The sequence below is a fragment of the Aulonocara sp. 'chitande type north' Nkhata Bay genome, linkage group LG2 (genome assembly GCF_057382095.1).
Source record: "Aulonocara sp. 'chitande type north' Nkhata Bay isolate Kocher_YH1m ecotype deep benthic linkage group LG2, A_spYH_male_GT1.1, whole genome shotgun sequence".
NCBI classification, from domain to species: domain Eukaryota; kingdom Metazoa; phylum Chordata; class Actinopteri; order Cichliformes; family Cichlidae; genus Aulonocara; species Aulonocara sp. 'chitande type north' Nkhata Bay.
In genome coordinates this window covers 5,904,680-5,922,891 of record NC_141345.1, presented here as the reverse complement: position 1 = coordinate 5,922,891, position 18,212 = coordinate 5,904,680, and the positions used below count along the sequence as shown (strand labels likewise).

Genomic DNA, 18,212 nt, shown 5'->3' with positions numbered 1-18,212 from the left:
TGATCACTCAGACCAAAAAAGTGTTGTTTTCAGATTCTTTCTTTTAAATCTATAAAGCACCTGTTCATTTTTTTTATTACAATTAGTTTCACATAAATGTTAGTGTTTCCTTTTATGATCTTTTAATGCTTACACTACACTGTACATGAAATCAAACCTAATAATGAGGCAGATAACATTCCTGTTACGATCCAGACTAGTGGTCTTACTGGGGCCGGTGAACAGGACTGTAAGCTTGCCATTGTGCCAGTTAAAGTAAAATCAAAGAGAGGTCAAAGAATAGTGGAAACGTATGCCTTTCTGGACCAAGGGAGTTCAGCATCCTTTTGTACAGCGGGTCTTATGGACAAGCTGAATATTGCTGGGAGGAGGACAAAGATTCTCCTGCGCACCATGGGACAGGAGAAAGTGGTGGACAGTTTCATTGTACCTGAACTTGAAGTTGCTGGATTGGACAGTGACATGTACTGTGATATGCCTAACCTCTTCACTCAGCATAAAATGCCTGTAGATATTGGTAACATCTCAAATCAACAGGACCTGGTTGACTGGCCACATTTGAAGCATGTTCATTTGCCAGAAATTAAGGCCAATGTTGAGCTTTTGATTGGCATGAATATGCCCAGAGCTCTAGAACCTTTGGAGGTCATCCGGAGTGTAGGTGATGGACCCTTTGCCATTAGGACTGTGCTCGGCTGGACTGTGAATGGGCCACTTAATCGAGAATGCTGTGGAAGGCCAGGATGTTTGGCAACAGTTACCGCCAACAGAGTTTCTGCTGTCACACTGGACAAGCTATGGAAACAGCAGTTCAAGATGGATTTTCCTGAGAGCAGCAATGATGAACAGATGGGGCTGTCAAAGGAAGACTTGAAGTTCCTGGAATTGGCCAGCAAGATGGTGACTTTGGGGGATTGGCACTACAGCATTGCCCTGCCACTAAAAGACCGAGACATAAGAATGCCTGACAACTGTGCAATTGAGCAACGAGCCTTAGGTTTGAAGAAAAGGTTCATCAGAGATAAAGACTTTCATAAAGACTACACTGCCTTCATGACAGATCTTATATCTAGAGGATATGCAAAGAGAGTCCCAGTCACAGAATTAGAGCGCCAGAAATGGGGAAGGATTAAACGTAACTTTGTTCCTGGAGATGTGGTCCTTATAGTGGATGATTCTGCACCTCGTGGTTCTTGGCTCATTGGGAGAGTCACCGGAGCTGCACCAGATGAAAGGGGGCTTGTGCGTCAGGTCTGGATTAAGACCCCAACCAGCCATGTGTGCAGACCCATCACAAAGATATGCCTTCTTCAGGAGGCCTCTGACCCATGACTATGACATTTTTGACACAGTGTGACATAACTAACTTTGAATTGACTTTAATGTTATGAGATGTACATCAGACTGACTATATTTAGGCTAAGTGCTGGTAACCTCTGGCCTATGACTGACTGACCATGTGCAGACAGAAGAAAAGAAGAGAAGACATGAGAAAATAACTTTGGTGGACTTTTGAGTATGTTATGTTGTCTCACTGGGTGTCTGTGATATGATGAAGTGTGTGTTGTGAGTTATGGTGTTGGATGTGTAATTATTACTGTAAAAATGTAATAATTAGGGGCCGGAATGTTGTGGATAGGCGTAGCTTTGGGTCACGTGGTGTCAGTAATAGTGATTGCTATATCACCTGTTCACGGCCCGAGGGAAATTTTGTGAATGAGTGGGTGATGGGGGAAGTCGACTTTTGCTGACCGCTCAAGCGTCCCAAGGCGTTCCCAGGCCAGCCGAGAGATATAATCTCTCCAGCGTGTCCTGGGTCTGCCCCGGGGCCTGCTCCCGGTGGGACATGCCTGGAACACCTCACCCAGGAGGCGCCCAGGGGGCATCCTTGTCAGATGCCTGAACCACCTCAGCTGGCTCCTTTCGATGTGGAGCAGCAGCTGCTCTACTCTGAGCCCCTCCCGGACGGCCGAACTTCTCACCCTATCTCTAAGGGAGAGGCCAGCCACCCTTCGGAGGAAGCTCATTTCTGCCGCTTGTATACGCGATCTCGTTCTTTTGGTCACTACCCACAGCTCGTGGCCATAGGTGAGGGTAGGGATTGTAACATTGTAAACATAATACAATTTTACATTATGTTACTGTCAGAGTCGGACGGTGCCCCGACCGGTCGACCTGTGTGTGTGTGTTTTTTTGTTCTCCTCTCTCGCTCCGCTTTTTCTCCGCTGCGATTGTTACCTCCGACCCGTAAGTGCTGCCACTCTGAGCTGCCTAATAAGCCTGGACGCGATCGAGACGGAGAGACGGAAGGGGACACTTCACTGATTCTAGGGAGTTTTGTGGACACACGAGGGGAGACGGGGAGAGGAGCACTGAAGGGACTTGCACTGTGGATAACTGTGGATTGATTTTGGCTTCACTGTAAATAAAGACACTGTTCAACTTAAACGAGAAGTCCGCGTCTAGGTTCGCTAACTCACCACCCTTAACAGCTACAATTTAACATCATGTAAAATTGTAACATCATGTTTACAATGTTACAATTTGTAAATTGTAACATTGTAAACATAATGTTACAATTTTATATGATGTTAAACTGTAACATAATGTAAAATTGTAACATTATGTTTACAATGTTACAATTTTACATTATGTTAAATTGTTACATAATGTAAAATTGTAACATTATGTTTACAATGTTACAATTTGTAAATTGTAACATTGTAAACATAATGTTACAATTTTATATGATGTTAAACTGTAACATAATGTAAAATTGTAACATTATGTTTACAATGTTACAATTTTACATTATGTTAAATTGTAACATAATGCTTAACAGATAATGGTTATCCTCTTTTTATATCATACATCATTGTCTCTGTAGGAGGGTCTGGAGCACCCCCTGCTGAGCCGCTGGGCTCAGTACCTTGCAGGCAGGTCCGACGATGACTTCATCATCTCACCTGAGCTCAAAATTCTGGTGCGTGAAGGCGTCCCTCGGGAGTATCGGCAGAGAGTGTGGCGCTGTTTGGTCCGAGCCAGAACTTTGACAAGCCAAGAGTGCCACATGCAACGCTATCAGCAGGTACAGCTGTAGAGAGAGAGAGTGCTTTATCCGCACCTGAGCACAGGTGGCTCCTCCTCCTTCCTGTTGGGAATGCTGGCGAGCACTCAGTAATCCTGTTCTGTTTCCAGCTGTGTGAGAAGAGTCGGACAGCTCCTAATCCTGCCTCCAGGCAGGTCCAGCTGGACCTTCACCGAACCCTGACGACCAATCAGCACTTCTCCTTGCCGTCCAGCCCCGCCCTCCAGCCCTGCCCTCCAGCAGCTCCGCCGCATCCTTCTGGCCTTCTCCGGGCATAACCCTGCCATTGGCTACTGCCAGGTACTCAACAGGTCAGAACAAAAGTATAAATTTTATATCTGAGTTCTTATGTGGACCCGCCTTCCAGGCAGAACCTCACCTTCCATCAATGTCCACAGGTTAGCGGCCCTCGCTCTGCTGGTCCTCCAAAGTGACGAAGACGCCTTCTGGTGTCTGGTGGCAGTGGTGGAAGCCATCATGCCTCAGGACTACTACACCAAGAATCTGGTGGCCTCTCAGGTCAGCAGACACACTCACCTGCTTGCCTGCTGTGATCTGTTTTAGTGATCAGTGAGGCTGATCTCTGTGAGTCTTTGTGCTCAGGCGGACCAGCGCGTGCTGAAGGACTTCATGGCGGAGAAGCTTCCTCGCCTGGCATCTCACTTTGAGGATCACAACATTGACGTCTCTCTGGTCACCTTCAACTGGTTCCTGGTGGTTTTTGTGGAGAGTCTGCCCAGCGACATCCTGATGCCTCTGTGGGACGCCTTCCTGTATGAGGGTACCAAGGTACCATACACCCGAACACACCATGACAGAAATGCAGACAACACTTGAATGCACCACAGTAGTGTCCATGGAAACAAAAATGATTTTGTTTTCACCTTTAGATGTCTTTATTTACATTTTAGGAGTAATAAGACATTGTTTACTAAGCATGGGGAACTGTCATGTGACATGAAATAGGAGTGGGAAAGCAGATCATTCTAGTAACGACCTCACAGTCTACCACAAGCAGCGTAAATCCAGACGATGAGCGGGACAATGGCTTTGGGCTTGTTTCTGCAATGTGACAAATGCAGCACAGCTTTTACATCGTTTGTCTCAGGAAATAAAATCACAGTTCAGACACAGAAATATATACCACACAGGGATAAATGCTGACAACAGCTTCAGCCACGTAGATCCAACCCAAAAGTTTAATTTAAACTTAAAGCTCAACTACCAAGTAAGTTAATATTATCTGGCAACTGAGGAACCAAGTGGCTTATTGGAAATCGATCAGAGCTGTAATGAGTAAAGGGCCCAACTGCACCACAACTGAAAGAGTAATTTTATGACTCACCTCCTCAAAGTTTCCAATTAATTGTGTGGCGTGAGTGTCCTGTTATGAAATGCGTGTCTGTGCTGCAGGTGATCTTCAGATACACTCTGGCTCTGTTCAAATACAAAGAGGACGACATCCTGAAGATTCACGACAGCGTGGAGATCTACCAGTACCTACGCTTCTTCACAAAGACCGTCTCCAATGCCAGGTACGCACTCGCCTCCACCCGCCTTAATCTACGAGCTGTTACACTCTCAGAAGTGTAGCGGATGTAGCTGTTGAATCTTTGAGCTTCAAACCCTTTTTACTGAAATTTTGTGAGAAGTTTAAATTTCCCTGATCACAGTAACAACGATTTAAAGATTTTTAAGTATCTGCAGCTCTCGGATACATGTGGTCCAGTCAGTCCAGTATTTCCTGCTCAAACTGCAGTACCTGAAGTATCAAGCAGCATAAAACAGAAACACTCAAGCTGATCAGTTTCCAGTTCCTCTGTGTTGGTGATCGAGTCCTTTCCACCTGCGTGTGTCCATGCAGGAAGCTGACCAGCATCGCCTTCAACGACATGAACCCATTCCCCAGCCGGCTGCTGAGGAACAGGCGAGTGCTCCACCTGGAGCGCCTGCAGGCGGAGCTGCGTGAGCTGGAGGAGCAGCACAAGGAGGTCATCACCGAGAGCGTCGTACGGAAAGACAAAGAGCTCGACGTCATGGTGAGCGAGGACGACGAGGACCTCTGATCACACGGGACGCTTCAGCTGCTCACTTCGAGACGACGATGAGTTTTCCATGAGTTCAAGAGAATTTCACTAAACCGGCTGTTAACTGGTTTCCTTCACACCAAACACAGGATTGTGTCAGGTTCACCATCTCTACTAACACTACAAGGAAACAGACGCATACAGATTTAACTGCATCACATCTCTGAAACAAGCTTGCAGTAAACAAATGTGTACTGTGTTCACGTGTGTAATAAGTCAGGCTGCAGAAATGTGCAGATGTATTTCAGTGAATTCATTTGGATTAATATGTGATAGCTTATTTATTTCATTGCATCTTTTGCTTTATACCTAAAAATGCGTGACATTTCTAAATGTAGTCACATCCCTATGAAACATGGTTGATTATCACCTGTAGTCACAGCTGGTGATAAAGTAATTAAAATGTCCAGCTATTCAAAAATAGGGCATTCTGCACAATGAGTACTTTTTGGTACTTGAAGTATATTTTGATGCTGATGCTTCAGGGCATTGTGCTGCATTGTCGAAGCTCTCTGGGCTTCCGGTTAGAACGACCTCACAGTGTTTTATTTTGATCTGGTGTAAAGTGCATTGTGCAGAAATGACAGCATGATAGTCACATGATAAAACTGACTTTTCTTTTTTTTTTAATTTTACTGGGTGTGCATCTTGTTCAAATGTCTTTTTCAGCATTTGTACATAAATATTCTGTATATAAATATTTGATTTTCATTTATTTTACAGAGTCCTTTATTTTGTTTCACAAATATGACATTCATGTCAAATGACATCTGCAGACTTTATAATGACCAGCAGGGGGCAGTGTATTGCAGTCTATGAGAACATTTACTGAGACCTGTTTCATGCACTAGTTTCATGTCTCATTGAATCCAACATGATGTTGATTTTGTAAATTAAGGTCACATCTTCATCACATCTAATTTCAAAACACTGATCAATTTTTAAAAAAAATGAATTCCATACCAATTGCAGGAATAAAATAGGAATAAATAACAAACGAGAAATACATACAAAACAAGAGAAAGGCACACATGAGAGAACAGGTCACATGACAGCACAGCATTATCTACCCACAATTTGAACTAAATAACAGATAGCACAGGCAATGAAAACAAACGGAAATCAGAATAAATTTAAAAACTTTTATTGATGTTAACTTGAAGTGCTGAATTAGCCCTGTTGTCAGTTCAAATCACTTCAATCTATAGCACACTTTAAGGTCTTTAGACCTTGAAAAGGAATACACTGCAAGGTAAGCTTGCAGCATCTTACTTTAAGGTCAACTGTGAAACTTTGTGGAAAGCCTGAGACAAGTTGATGAGTCAGTGAAGCGCACTTCCTTCTGATGACGGCTATACTGAGGTGAGTTTTTAAGCATATCCTGAACTTTATTCATTATTAGACTTCTGACACCTGGCAAATAAACTCTCACGCGATATGAGAACATAACAGCAAAAAGCCAGTAGCTGGTACATGAATGGATAAAAATTGGATCCCTCTTAGATTGAATTGGTTGCCCTCTTATATTACGTTGTTTTGAACCTAACCGCATCCACTGAATTAATGCAGTTTTCAGGACAGTAAAAACAGAGAACTCTGATATACACAATTTCTGATTGCTGATAGTGTTTCTTAATGCAAAATGGGCTTCCATTTAAAATGCAATTGCTTTATGTTCGATCTTTAGTGAAGAAGGGTCATTTTTGATTCTGTGGACAAGGGATGCAAATGGAATGTGAAGGCAACAGGTAGTAGGGTGAATTAGGGTTTCGTGTGGTCTTCAGTGCATGAATTTTATTGCCACTTTATTTCAACTTTTTATTAATGTACTCAAAAGAAAAACAAGAACCACAAAGGAGATTCTTGTGATTCTTGTTTGTGCTATCTGTTTGTGAAAGAAAGCACATTTTACCACATCATACTGTGTTTGCTGCCATTTATTTTACTCGTCCTGCCTGAGTGTCTGGGCTGCGTTTGTCTGTGCACCTTTGTTCTGGCCTTCTGCTGATGGGTTTCACATGCTGGGCTTTCCCTCTTGGTCCACACCCAGCAGCCTGCTGCTGACCACACACAGCCTACAAACTGATCCATCCATGCATCCATCCATGCATGCATGGCCTGGTTATTGTTGAGTTATCACCTCCAGCTCCTTGCTCATAACCAGGTAGATACTGGGCTGGGCCTGATCTCTGAGCTCAATAACAATGACAAAAATGCCAAACACTTTACTCTTCATGGTAAAAAATGTTTATAATACAGTAAAAACTGGATGTAGCCAAAATCTGTGTTTTATATACAGTGTAAGTGAACAACATTGCTACACTGCTGGTGTTTGATTGATAGAGGCTTTCTTTATAAGAACTATGATATCATTTCTTTTGCTGATTAACAGTTTTTATATAATTTTTATATCATATATAGCTTTCAAGAAGCCAAAGATCACTGGACGAAAAGACTACAGACCTGTGGCTCTGACATCTGGTCAGGAAGTCTTTTGAGCGCCTGGTTCTCTCCTATCTTAAGACCCTCACGGCCCCCCTCCTGGACCCCCTGCAGTTTGCATACAGAGCCAACAGGTCTGTAGACGATGCCATCAACATGGCCCTACACTTTGTCCTGCAGAATCTATGCTAGGATCCTGTTTGTGGACTTCAGCTCTACCTTCAACACCATCCTTTCAGACCTTCTTCAAGGATTGCTTTCCCAGATGAATGTGCCTGATCCCATCTGCCGGTGGATCACTGACTTCCTGACGGACAGGAAGCAACCAGTGAGGCTGGGGAAGAATGTCTTGGACTCCCGGACCATCAGCACGAGCTCCCCTCAGGGCTGTGTTCTTTCTTCTATGCCCTTCTCCCTGTACACCAACTGCCGCACCTCCAACCACCAGTCTGTCAAATTAATTAAGCTTGCAGATGACACCACCATTATTGGACTCCTCTCAGACGGGGATAAGTCTGCCTACAGGATGGAGGCTGAACATCTGGTGTCCTGATGCAGCCGCAACAACCAGGTGCTGAATAAGTGTTATTTTCATTTACCACTGGCCCAAGTACATTTTTATTGGCTTGTGAACAAAGCTGTAGTTTTTGTATTTTTAAATATTAACGCAATTTAATTGAGACATTATTTATATTATTTCACTTTCAATGTGAAAAATGCTGTAAAAACGTTGAAAATAATGGTCACCCCTGTTCGCTGCAATGTAAAATAGTACAACTGCTGTCAGCCTTCATTAAGTTGCATCATTTAAACATTTGCATATTTTTATTCAACTTCTGCAGGATGCTTTGATGAAAGACTCCCTTTTCCCAAGTAGAGGCTTTACTAGAGGTCACAGGAACAGCGCTGCTGTTTTGGATGCGGAAAAATGTTGTCTTTCACTCTACCTGAGCTCAGTGTTTCAGTAAGGGCTCCGCCTCATTGTAGCTGACGCTGAAATGTTTGTGTGGGTTGCCATGACAACACCAGAAGTGCATCTGAGATCGTGTCCAAATTCATGGGCTGCATCCTCCTGAGGACTCGGTGTTCTGACAAAACGTCTTACTTTGGCAAAACGTCCTACCGTAAGTAGTTCATGCGTTCTCGGCGGCTCTAGTGACCCTCGAACTCTCGGCTAGCTATCGAGGTGGTGGATAACATACGTCTCCCCCACAAGAGCACGAACCTACAACTTTTCTACTACTGGTTTTACAAGGCGTACACGGTAAAAACATTATGCTGTTATTTGTTAAGCACTTGTGCACCTTGTGAAAAGAAATAAGTGGCTGAGATGGATGTCATATGTGCTATTGATATTATTTTACTCGTTTCTAGTTTTCACGGTGCTCCATGATTGTGAGAGGAATAAAAAAGAATTGTGGACATCAGTACGAAGCATGGATTCTTTTGACCAGAGTAGATACACTGGTCCCTTGAATATACTAATCTTTTTGAGGTGGGTGACTGTTCCTGTGTATTTACAGAAACAATGGTTGTGATAACCTCAGCTGTTTCAGAGGGTGACTGTTCGTTGCTTTGCGCACTTTTAAATCTGTATACAATGGTTTGTTCCCTTTTTGTGTTCTGAGGTTTAAACAAAGATGTACTAGATGTATTATACCGGTCCCTTGAATCTACAAATCTTTTAGATGTGGATGACTGTTCATTTTCATCTGTGTTTACAGAAACACTGGGTGTTGGAACCTCAGTAGTTTCTTTTTGGCTGACAGACTCTGGAGCTGTACAAGAGGAATAAAGAGCTGCAATGCTTTTGTGAACCTGACCTGGGAAGGGAGAGAAATATATTTTTGTTTTGTTTTTGTTTGTCTTCTTGTTTTATTTGATTCCTTGTGGGATTTGGATCCAACAAGTAAAGTATGCATATTATGCACACACACAAACACACATGCAGCTATTACCATTTCTTGTATTCTTGAATAAAGACATTGATCTGACACATTTAAAATGCAGCCAATTGTTTTTATTGTTATATTATTAAGAAAAAAGAAAAGGTGGGGGTGGGGGGATGTAAAGAAGAGCTTAAAGGAAAGGGCTAGAGGAGAGAAAACCCCAACAATTAGCAGGGCATTTTTTTACTTGGACAAATTGTTAATAAAGTTTCCATATCTGTAACAATGATGACAGTATAATTGTTTATAAACAATTATATTGACAATTATATGTGTCCAGTATGTTGGCTCATTTTCTTTTACTTTTTGCATTTGAAAATAAAAGTTGGGCTGATTTTGACACCATTACAAGAAGTGTTGTTAATGATTCTTTTTGAATTAAAATCAGGTTACCACAAATTGTTTTTTAATTTAATTTCATTTGAAATGTTTGTCAGTGGGTAAACAATTCGTAATGCAAAGTCAGAAACATCGAGTTATTCTTGTACTGCATGCTTGCAATAAATAAGTTGTCCTAACAGTCAGTCAAAGGAGCTTGGAAAGAAAAGCGTCTGGACTTCTTTGAGTTGAAGTGACTGATATATATATTTTTTGTCTGTTTGTTTTGTTGGTTTTTGTTTTTTGCCCTTTATCACCATTCCTCTTCCCTGCTGTTTTTCTTTCCCTCTTTCTTTCTCCCCTTTCTTTCCCCCAGTCATGTCTGTCCTATGTGTAGCAAGTGAAAATAAAATAAACAATAAAAACAAAGGTGAATCAAATAGACCAATACGGCAAGGCTGGGATGGTCCATTTGGTAAAGTAAATCCGTTAGTTATATTTAACATAATGTTAAATGGCAACATTCTGTTTACAATGTTACCATTTCACATTATGTTAAATGGTAACATTCTGTTTACAATGTTACCATTTTACATTGTGTTAAATGGTAACATTCTGTTTACAATGTTACCATTTTACATTATGTTAAATGGTAACATTCTGTTTACAATGTTACCATTTTACATTGTGTTAAATGGTAACATTCTGTTTACAATGTTACCATTTTACATTGTGTTAAATGGTAACATTCTGTTTACAATGTTACCATTTAACATTGTGTTAAATGGTAACATTCTGTTTACAATGTTACCATTTTACATTATGTTAAATGGTAACATTCTGTTTACAATGTTACCATTTTACATTGTGTTAAATGGTAACATTCTGTTTACTATGTTACCATTTTACATTGTGTTAAATGGTAACATTCTGTTTACAATGTTACCATTTCACATTGTGTTAAATGGTAACATTCTGTTTACAATGTTACCATTTTACATTGTGTTAAATGGTAACATTCTGTTTACAATGTTACCATTTCACATTGTGTTAAATGGTAACATTCTGTTTACAATGTTACCATTTACATTATGTTAAATGGTAACATTATGTTTACGATGTTACCATTTTACATTATGTTAAATTGTCAGTAGGCCTGGTACCGGAACCGGTACTGGACCCCCTTTTACTTTCAGCCATCAGAAGAGGGTACACTGTGGTCATAACAATACTCAGACTGTAGCATTTAAAGGTCCCAAAGTGTACCAGGAAAATATCCCCCGCACGATTACACCAGCAGCCTGAATTGTGAATGTGAGGGAGGATGGATCCATGCTTTCATGTTGTTCACTCCAGGCTGATATAAAAATGATATAACTAATACTACTTCTACTAATAATGACAATAACAACAAAATAATAATAATAATGTCAAAAATACCAGTAATAATAATAACAATAACAACATAAACAACAACATTACTACTAATAATAATAAAGATAAACAAATGTATTAAAAAATTAATAATGATGATAATAATAATAAAACTGATCATAACAGTAACAATATCAATCATAACAACAACAGTACTAACAACAATAATAACAATAACAATGAAGGTGTTGCTGCAGATCTGAGTCCCGACTCTGCTGCCTTTCTAGTGCGGCAAAGAAAGTAAGAAATAGAAAAAGAAAAACACAAATAAACTGAGTGTGAGGGTTTTTCTACAAGTTACACTGAATATTTGCACAGACATGCTGACTGTTTGCTGGGAGACGTCACCTGTCTTTTATAGAATAGCAGGTAAGCTGTTCTCTGCCGCTGCTCACACACAGACTCACACGTGGTCTGGCAGACCAACTCGTCATCGTACGTGAGCCGGCTGTCTGTGACGTCGTCTCTTCCGCTCATCTGGTGAACGCCGTCACAGACGTAATGTCCTGAGAGGAGAAGGCGCACTTATTAACGTCTCATAAACTTTCAAAGCTGACCTGCATTCAGCACATGTGTCTGAAAGCACCCACTCACCGCTGTAAGCTGAGGAGCCCAAACGACTGATCACGCTGACCAACAAATAGCGAGCAGTTTACTGGGAGAGGGCAGCGGCACCACCCGTTAGCTTAGAAATGGGCTCCATCCATACTTGAAATGAACGGTGTGCCTTTTCCCTTACCTCTTCAGTAAAGGCTGTGTCCTGGCTGATCACCAGCTGCTGTGTCAGAACAATGGGGCTGTTCTTCTTCTCCACGGTGAACGATGGAGTGAACGTAAACCACTTCAGCTGGAGGATCAGCACACTGAAAGAGATGAGACAAAGAGGAGAGGCTCAAAGGAAGACGCAAGGAGGACATGACATGAACAAAACTGACACCGACTGAACTGTGGTGGTTTGAGGCCTTTGGGGACCGATTTGAGGTTACTCACTTTGGCAGCTTCAAGAACAACAGCTCCTCTTTGATCTTCTTAGCTCCGCACTGGCATTCGTAGTCCAACAGGCCGCCCTGCAGCAGGGAGCAGGAGGAACAGGTGCATTAGAGTTAAACTCTTTTACAGATGAATTCACATATTCGTGGGAGCAAGCCTGTTCACAGAATAGAGTCTAAACGAGCTCTTACTTTCAGACTCCAGCCCCGCCCTTCAGCAGCTCCGCAGCATCCTGCTGGCTGGCACAACCTTGCCATTGGCTGCTGCCAGGGACTCAACAGGTTAGAACAAAAATATAAATATTATATCTGAGTTCTTATGTGGACCCGCCTTCCAGACAGAACCTCACCTTCCATCAATGTCCACAGGTTAGCAGCCCTCGCTCTGCTGGTCCTCCAAAGTGACGAAGACGCCTTCTGGTGTCTGGTGGCAGTGGTGGAAGCCATCATGCCTCAGGACTACTACACCAAGAATCTGGTTGGCCTCTCAGGTCAGCAGACACACTCACCTGCTTGCCTGCTGTGATCTGTTTTAGTGATCAGTGAGGCTGATCTCTGTGAGTCTTTGTGCTCAGGCGGACCAGCGCGTGCTGAAGGACTTCATGGCGGAGAAGCTTCCTCGCCTGGCATCTCACTTTGAGGATCACAACATTGACGTCTCTCTGGTCACCTTCAACTGGTTCCTGGTGGTTTTTGTGGAGAGTCTGCCCAGCGACATCCTGATGCCTCTGTGGGACGCCTTCCTGTATGAGGGTACCAAGGTACCATACACCCGAACACACCATGACAGAAATGCAGACAACACTTGAATGCACCACAGTAGTGTCCATGGAAACAAAAATGATTTTGTTTTCACCTTTAGATGTCTTTATTTACATTTTAGGAGTAATAAGACATTGTTTACTAAGCATGGGGAACTGTCATGTGACATGAAATAGGAGTGGGAAAGCAGATAATTCTAGTAACGACCTCACAGTCTACCACAAGCAGCGTAAATCCAGACGATGAGCGGGACAATGGCTTTGGGCTTGTTTCTGCAATGTGACAAATGCAGCACAGCTTTTACATCGTTTGTCTCAGGAAATAAAATCACAGTTCAGACACAGAAATATATACCACACAGGGATAAATGCTGACAACAGCTTCAGCCACGTAGATCCAACCCAAAAGTTTAATTTAAACTTAAAGCTCAACTACCAAGTAAGTTAATATTATCTGGCAACTGAGGAACCAAGTGGCTTATTGGAAATCGATCAGAGCTGTAATGAGTAAAGGGCCCAACTGCACCACAACTGAAAGAGTAATTTTATGACTCACCTCCTCAAAGTTTCCAATTAATTGTGTGGCGTGAGTGTCCTGTTATGAAATGCGTGTCTGTGCTGCAGGTGATCTTCAGATACACTCTGGCTCTGTTCAAATACAAAGAGGACGACATCCTGAAGATTCACGACAGCGTGGAGATCTACCAGTACCTACGCTTCTTCACAAAGACCGTCTCCAATGCCAGGTACGCACTCGCCTCCACCCGCCTTAATCTACGAGCTGTTACACTCTCAGAAGTGTAGCGGATGTAGCTGTTGAATCTTTGAGCTTCAAACCCTTTTTACTGAAATTTTGTGAGAAGTTTAAATTTCCCTGATCACAGTAACAACGATTTAAAGATTTTTAAGTATCTGCAGCTCTCGGATACATGTGGTCCAGTCAGTCCAGTATTTCCTGCTCAAACTGCAGTACCTGAAGTATCAAGCAGCATAAAACAGAAACACTCAAGCTGATCAGTTTCCAGTTCCTCTGTGTTGGTGATCGAGTCCTTTCCACCTGCGTGTGTCCATGCAGGAAGCTGACCAGCATCGCCTTCAACGACATGAACCCATTCCCCAGCCGGCTGCTGAGGAACCGGCGAGTGCTCCACCTGGAGCGCCTGCAGGCGGAGCTGCGTGAGCTGGAGGAGCAGCACAAGGAGTTCATCACCGAGAGCGTCGTACGGAAAGACAAAGAGCTCGACGTCATGGTGAGCGAGGACGACGAGGACCTCTGATCACACGGGACGCTTCAGCTGCTCACTTCGAGACGACGATGAGTTTTCCATGAGTTCAAGAGAATTTTACTAAACCGGCTGTTAACTGGTTTCCTTCGCACCAAACACAGGATTGTGTCAGGTTCACCATCTCTACTAACACTACAAGGAAACAGACGCATACAGATTTAACTGCATCACATCTCTGAAACAAGCTTGCAGTAAACAAATGTGTACTGTGTTCACGTGTGTAATAAGTCAGGCTGCAGAAATGTGCAGATGTATTTCAGTGAATTCATTTGGATTAATATGTGATAGCTTATTTATTTCATTGCATCTTTTGCTTTATACCTAAAAATGCGTGACATTTCTAAATGTAGTCACATCCCTATGAAACATGGTTGATTATCACCTGTAGTCACAGCTGGTGATAAAGTAATTAAAATGTCCAGCTATTCAAAAATAGGGCATTCTGCACAATGAGTACTTTTTGGTACTTGAAGTATATTTTGATGCTGATGCTTCAGGGCATTGTGCTGCATTGTCGAAGCTCTCTGGGCTTCCGGTTAGAACGACCTCACAGTGTTTTATTTTGATCTGGTGTAAAGTGCATTGTGCAGAAATGACAGCATGATAGTCACATGATAAAACTGACTTTTCTTTTTTTTTTAAAATTTACTGGGTGTGCATCTTGTTCAAATGTCTTTTTCAGCATTTGTACATAAATATTCTGTATATAAATATTTGATTTTCATTTATTTTACAGAGTCCTTTATTTTGTTTCACAAATATGACATTCATGTCAAATGACATCTGCAGACTTTATAATGACCAGCAGGGGGCAGTGTATTGCAGTCTATGAGAACATTTACTGAGACCTGTTTCATGCACTAGTTTCATGTCTCATTGAATCCAACATGATGTTGATTTTGTAAATTAAGGTCACATGTTCATCACATCTAATTTCAAAACACTGATCAATTAAAAAAAAAATGAATTCCATACCAATTGCAGGAATAAAATAGGAATAAATAACAAACGAGAAATACATACAAAACAAGAGAAAGGCACACATGAGAGAACAGGTCACATGACAGCACAGCATTATCTACCCACAATTTGAACTAAATAACAGATAGCACAGGCAATGAAAACAAACGGAAATCAGAATAAATTTAAAAACTTTTATTGATGTTAACTTGAAGTGCTGAATTAGCCCTGTTGTCAGTTCAAATCACTTCAATCTATAGCGCACTTTAAGGTCTTTAGACCTTAAAAAGTAATACACTGCAAGGTAAGCTTGCAGCATCTTACTTTAAGGTCAACTGTGAAACTTTGTGGAAAGCCTGAGACAAGTTGATGAGTCAGTGAAGCGCACTTCCTTCTGATGACGGCTATACTGAGGTGAGTTTTTAAGCATATCCTGAACTTTATTCATTATTAGACTTCTGACACCTGGCAAATAAACTCTCACGCGATATGAGAACATAACAGCAAAAAGCCAGTAGCTGGTACATGAATGGATAAAAATTGGATCCCTCTTAGATTGAATTGGTTGCCCTCTTATATTACGTTGTTTTGAACCTAACCGCATCCACTGAATTAATGCAGTTTTCAGGACAGTAAAAACAGAGAACTCTGATATACACAATTTCTGATTGCTGATAGTGTTTCTTAATGCAAAATGGGCTTCCATTTAAAATGCAATTGCTTTATGTTCGATCTTTAGCGAAGAAGGGTCATTTTTGATTCTGTGGACAAGGGATGCAAATGGAATGTGAAGGCAACAGGTAGTAGGGTGAATTAGGGTTTCGTGTGGTCTTCAGTGCATGAATTTTATTGCCACTTTATTTCAACTTTTTATTAATGTACTCAAAAGAAAAACAAGAACCACAAAGGAGATTCTTGTGATTCTTGTTTGTGCTATCTGTTTGTGAAAGAAAGCACATTTTACCACATCATACTGTGTTTGCTGCCATTTATTTTACTCGTCCTGCCTGAGTGTCTGGGCTGCGTTTGTCTGTGCACCTTTATTCTGGCCTTCTGCTGATGGGTTTCACATGCTGGGCTTTCCCTCTTGGTCCACACCCAGCAGCCTGCTGCTGACCACACACAGCCTACAAACTGATCCATCCATGCATCCATCCATGCATGCATGGCCTGGTTATTGTTGAGTTATCACCTCCAGCTCCTTGCTCATAACCAGGTAGATACTGGGCTGGGCCTGATCTCTGAGCTCAATAACAATGACAAAAATGCCAAACACTTTACTCTTCATGGTAAAAAATGTTTATAATACAGTAAAAACTGGATGTAGCCAAAATCAGTGTTTTATATACAGTGTAAGTGAACAACATTGCTACACTGCTGGTGTTTGATTGATAGAGGCTTTCTTTATAAGAACTATGATATCATTTCTTTTGCTGATTAACAGTTTTTATATAATTTTTATATCATATATAGCTTTCAAGAAGCCAAAGATCACTGGACGAAAAGACTACAGACCTGTGGCTCTGACATCTGGTCAGGAAGTCTTTTGAGCGCCTGGTTCTCTCCTATCTTAAGACCCTCACGGCCCCCCTCCTGGACCCCCTGCAGTTTGCATACAGAGCCAACAGGTCTGTAGACGATGCCATCAACATGGCCCTACACTTTGTCCTGCAGAATCTATGCTAGGATCCTGTTTGTGGACTTCAGCTCTACCTTCAACACCATCCTTTCAGACCTTCTTCAAGGATTGCTTTCCCAGATGAATGTGCCTGATCCCATCTGCCGGTGGATCACTGACTTCCTGACGTACAGGAAGCAACCAGTGAGGCTGGGGAAGAATGTCTTGGACTCCCGGACCATCAGCACGAGCTCCCCTCAGGGCTGTGTTCTTTCTTCTATGCCCTTCTCCCTGTACACCAGGGGTGGCCAACCCGCGGCTCTCGAGCCGCATGCGCCTCTTTGCCTGGTTTCATGCGGCTCTTACGTTCATATCAAAGTTTGTGTTTTGGGGTTTTTTTGTGTTGTTGTTTTAAAATGTGCACGTTCGCTTCGCTTGAGTTCAATACGGTATTTTCATTAAATGGCCATGTGTGTGAGATGAAAATACCGCAAAGTTTCCCAGTAGGAGCAAGTTTGCCCTTAAAATGGCAAGGAAAAAATACACAGCAAAAAGAAAATATGAAGATGAACACAGGACGTTTTTAACAGAGTGGGAGAGTTTATATTTTTTTGTTGAACGCAATGGCAAGCCATTCTGCCTTATATGTCAGACGTCATTAGCGCATTTCAAAGCTTCAAATCTTCAGCGCCACTTCAGCTCACTCCATGCTAACATCGACCAGAACCATCGACCCAAAAGGGACTGAACTTCGCAAGCACGAGTTGGCCACTTTGAAAAGTCAGCACATACAGTTTTTCCAAAAATTTACAAAGCGGTCAGAGACCTTAACACTCGCATCCTATCAGCTGGCTTGGAACATTGCACGGGCTAAAAAGCCATACGATGAAGGGGAGTTCGTTAAAAAATGCCTCAGTGACGTTGTTGAAATCTTGTCTCCTGAAAACGACAAATTAAAACGCATGGTATCAGACGTCCAACTGTCCCGCCACACTGTTGAACACAGAATATCGGACATTAACACGGCTATTGAAACACAGTTGCACTCTGACCTTCAAGCATGTGAGTATTTTAGTGTCGCATTGGATGAGAGTTGTGATATACAAGACAAGCCTCAGTTGGCAATATTTGCACAGTCTGTGTCAAACGATTGTGTGATCAAAGAACTCCTGGATATTGTGCCATTAAAAGACAGAACCCGTGGCACAGATGTGAAAGAAACCATGATGGCTGCATTAGAAAAAGCAAATCTGCCCATAACGAAATGAACTGCAATAGCC

The 18,212-nt window shown here is 42.0% G+C and overlaps 1 pseudogene; it reads left to right on the top strand.

The window, feature by feature from the left end:
- Nucleotides 1-342: 342 nt before the first annotated feature.
- LOC147337351 (TBC1 domain family member 2A-like) lies at nt 343-5,324 on the top strand (annotated as a pseudogene).
- The last annotated feature ends 12,888 nt before the right edge of the window (nt 5,325-18,212 follow it).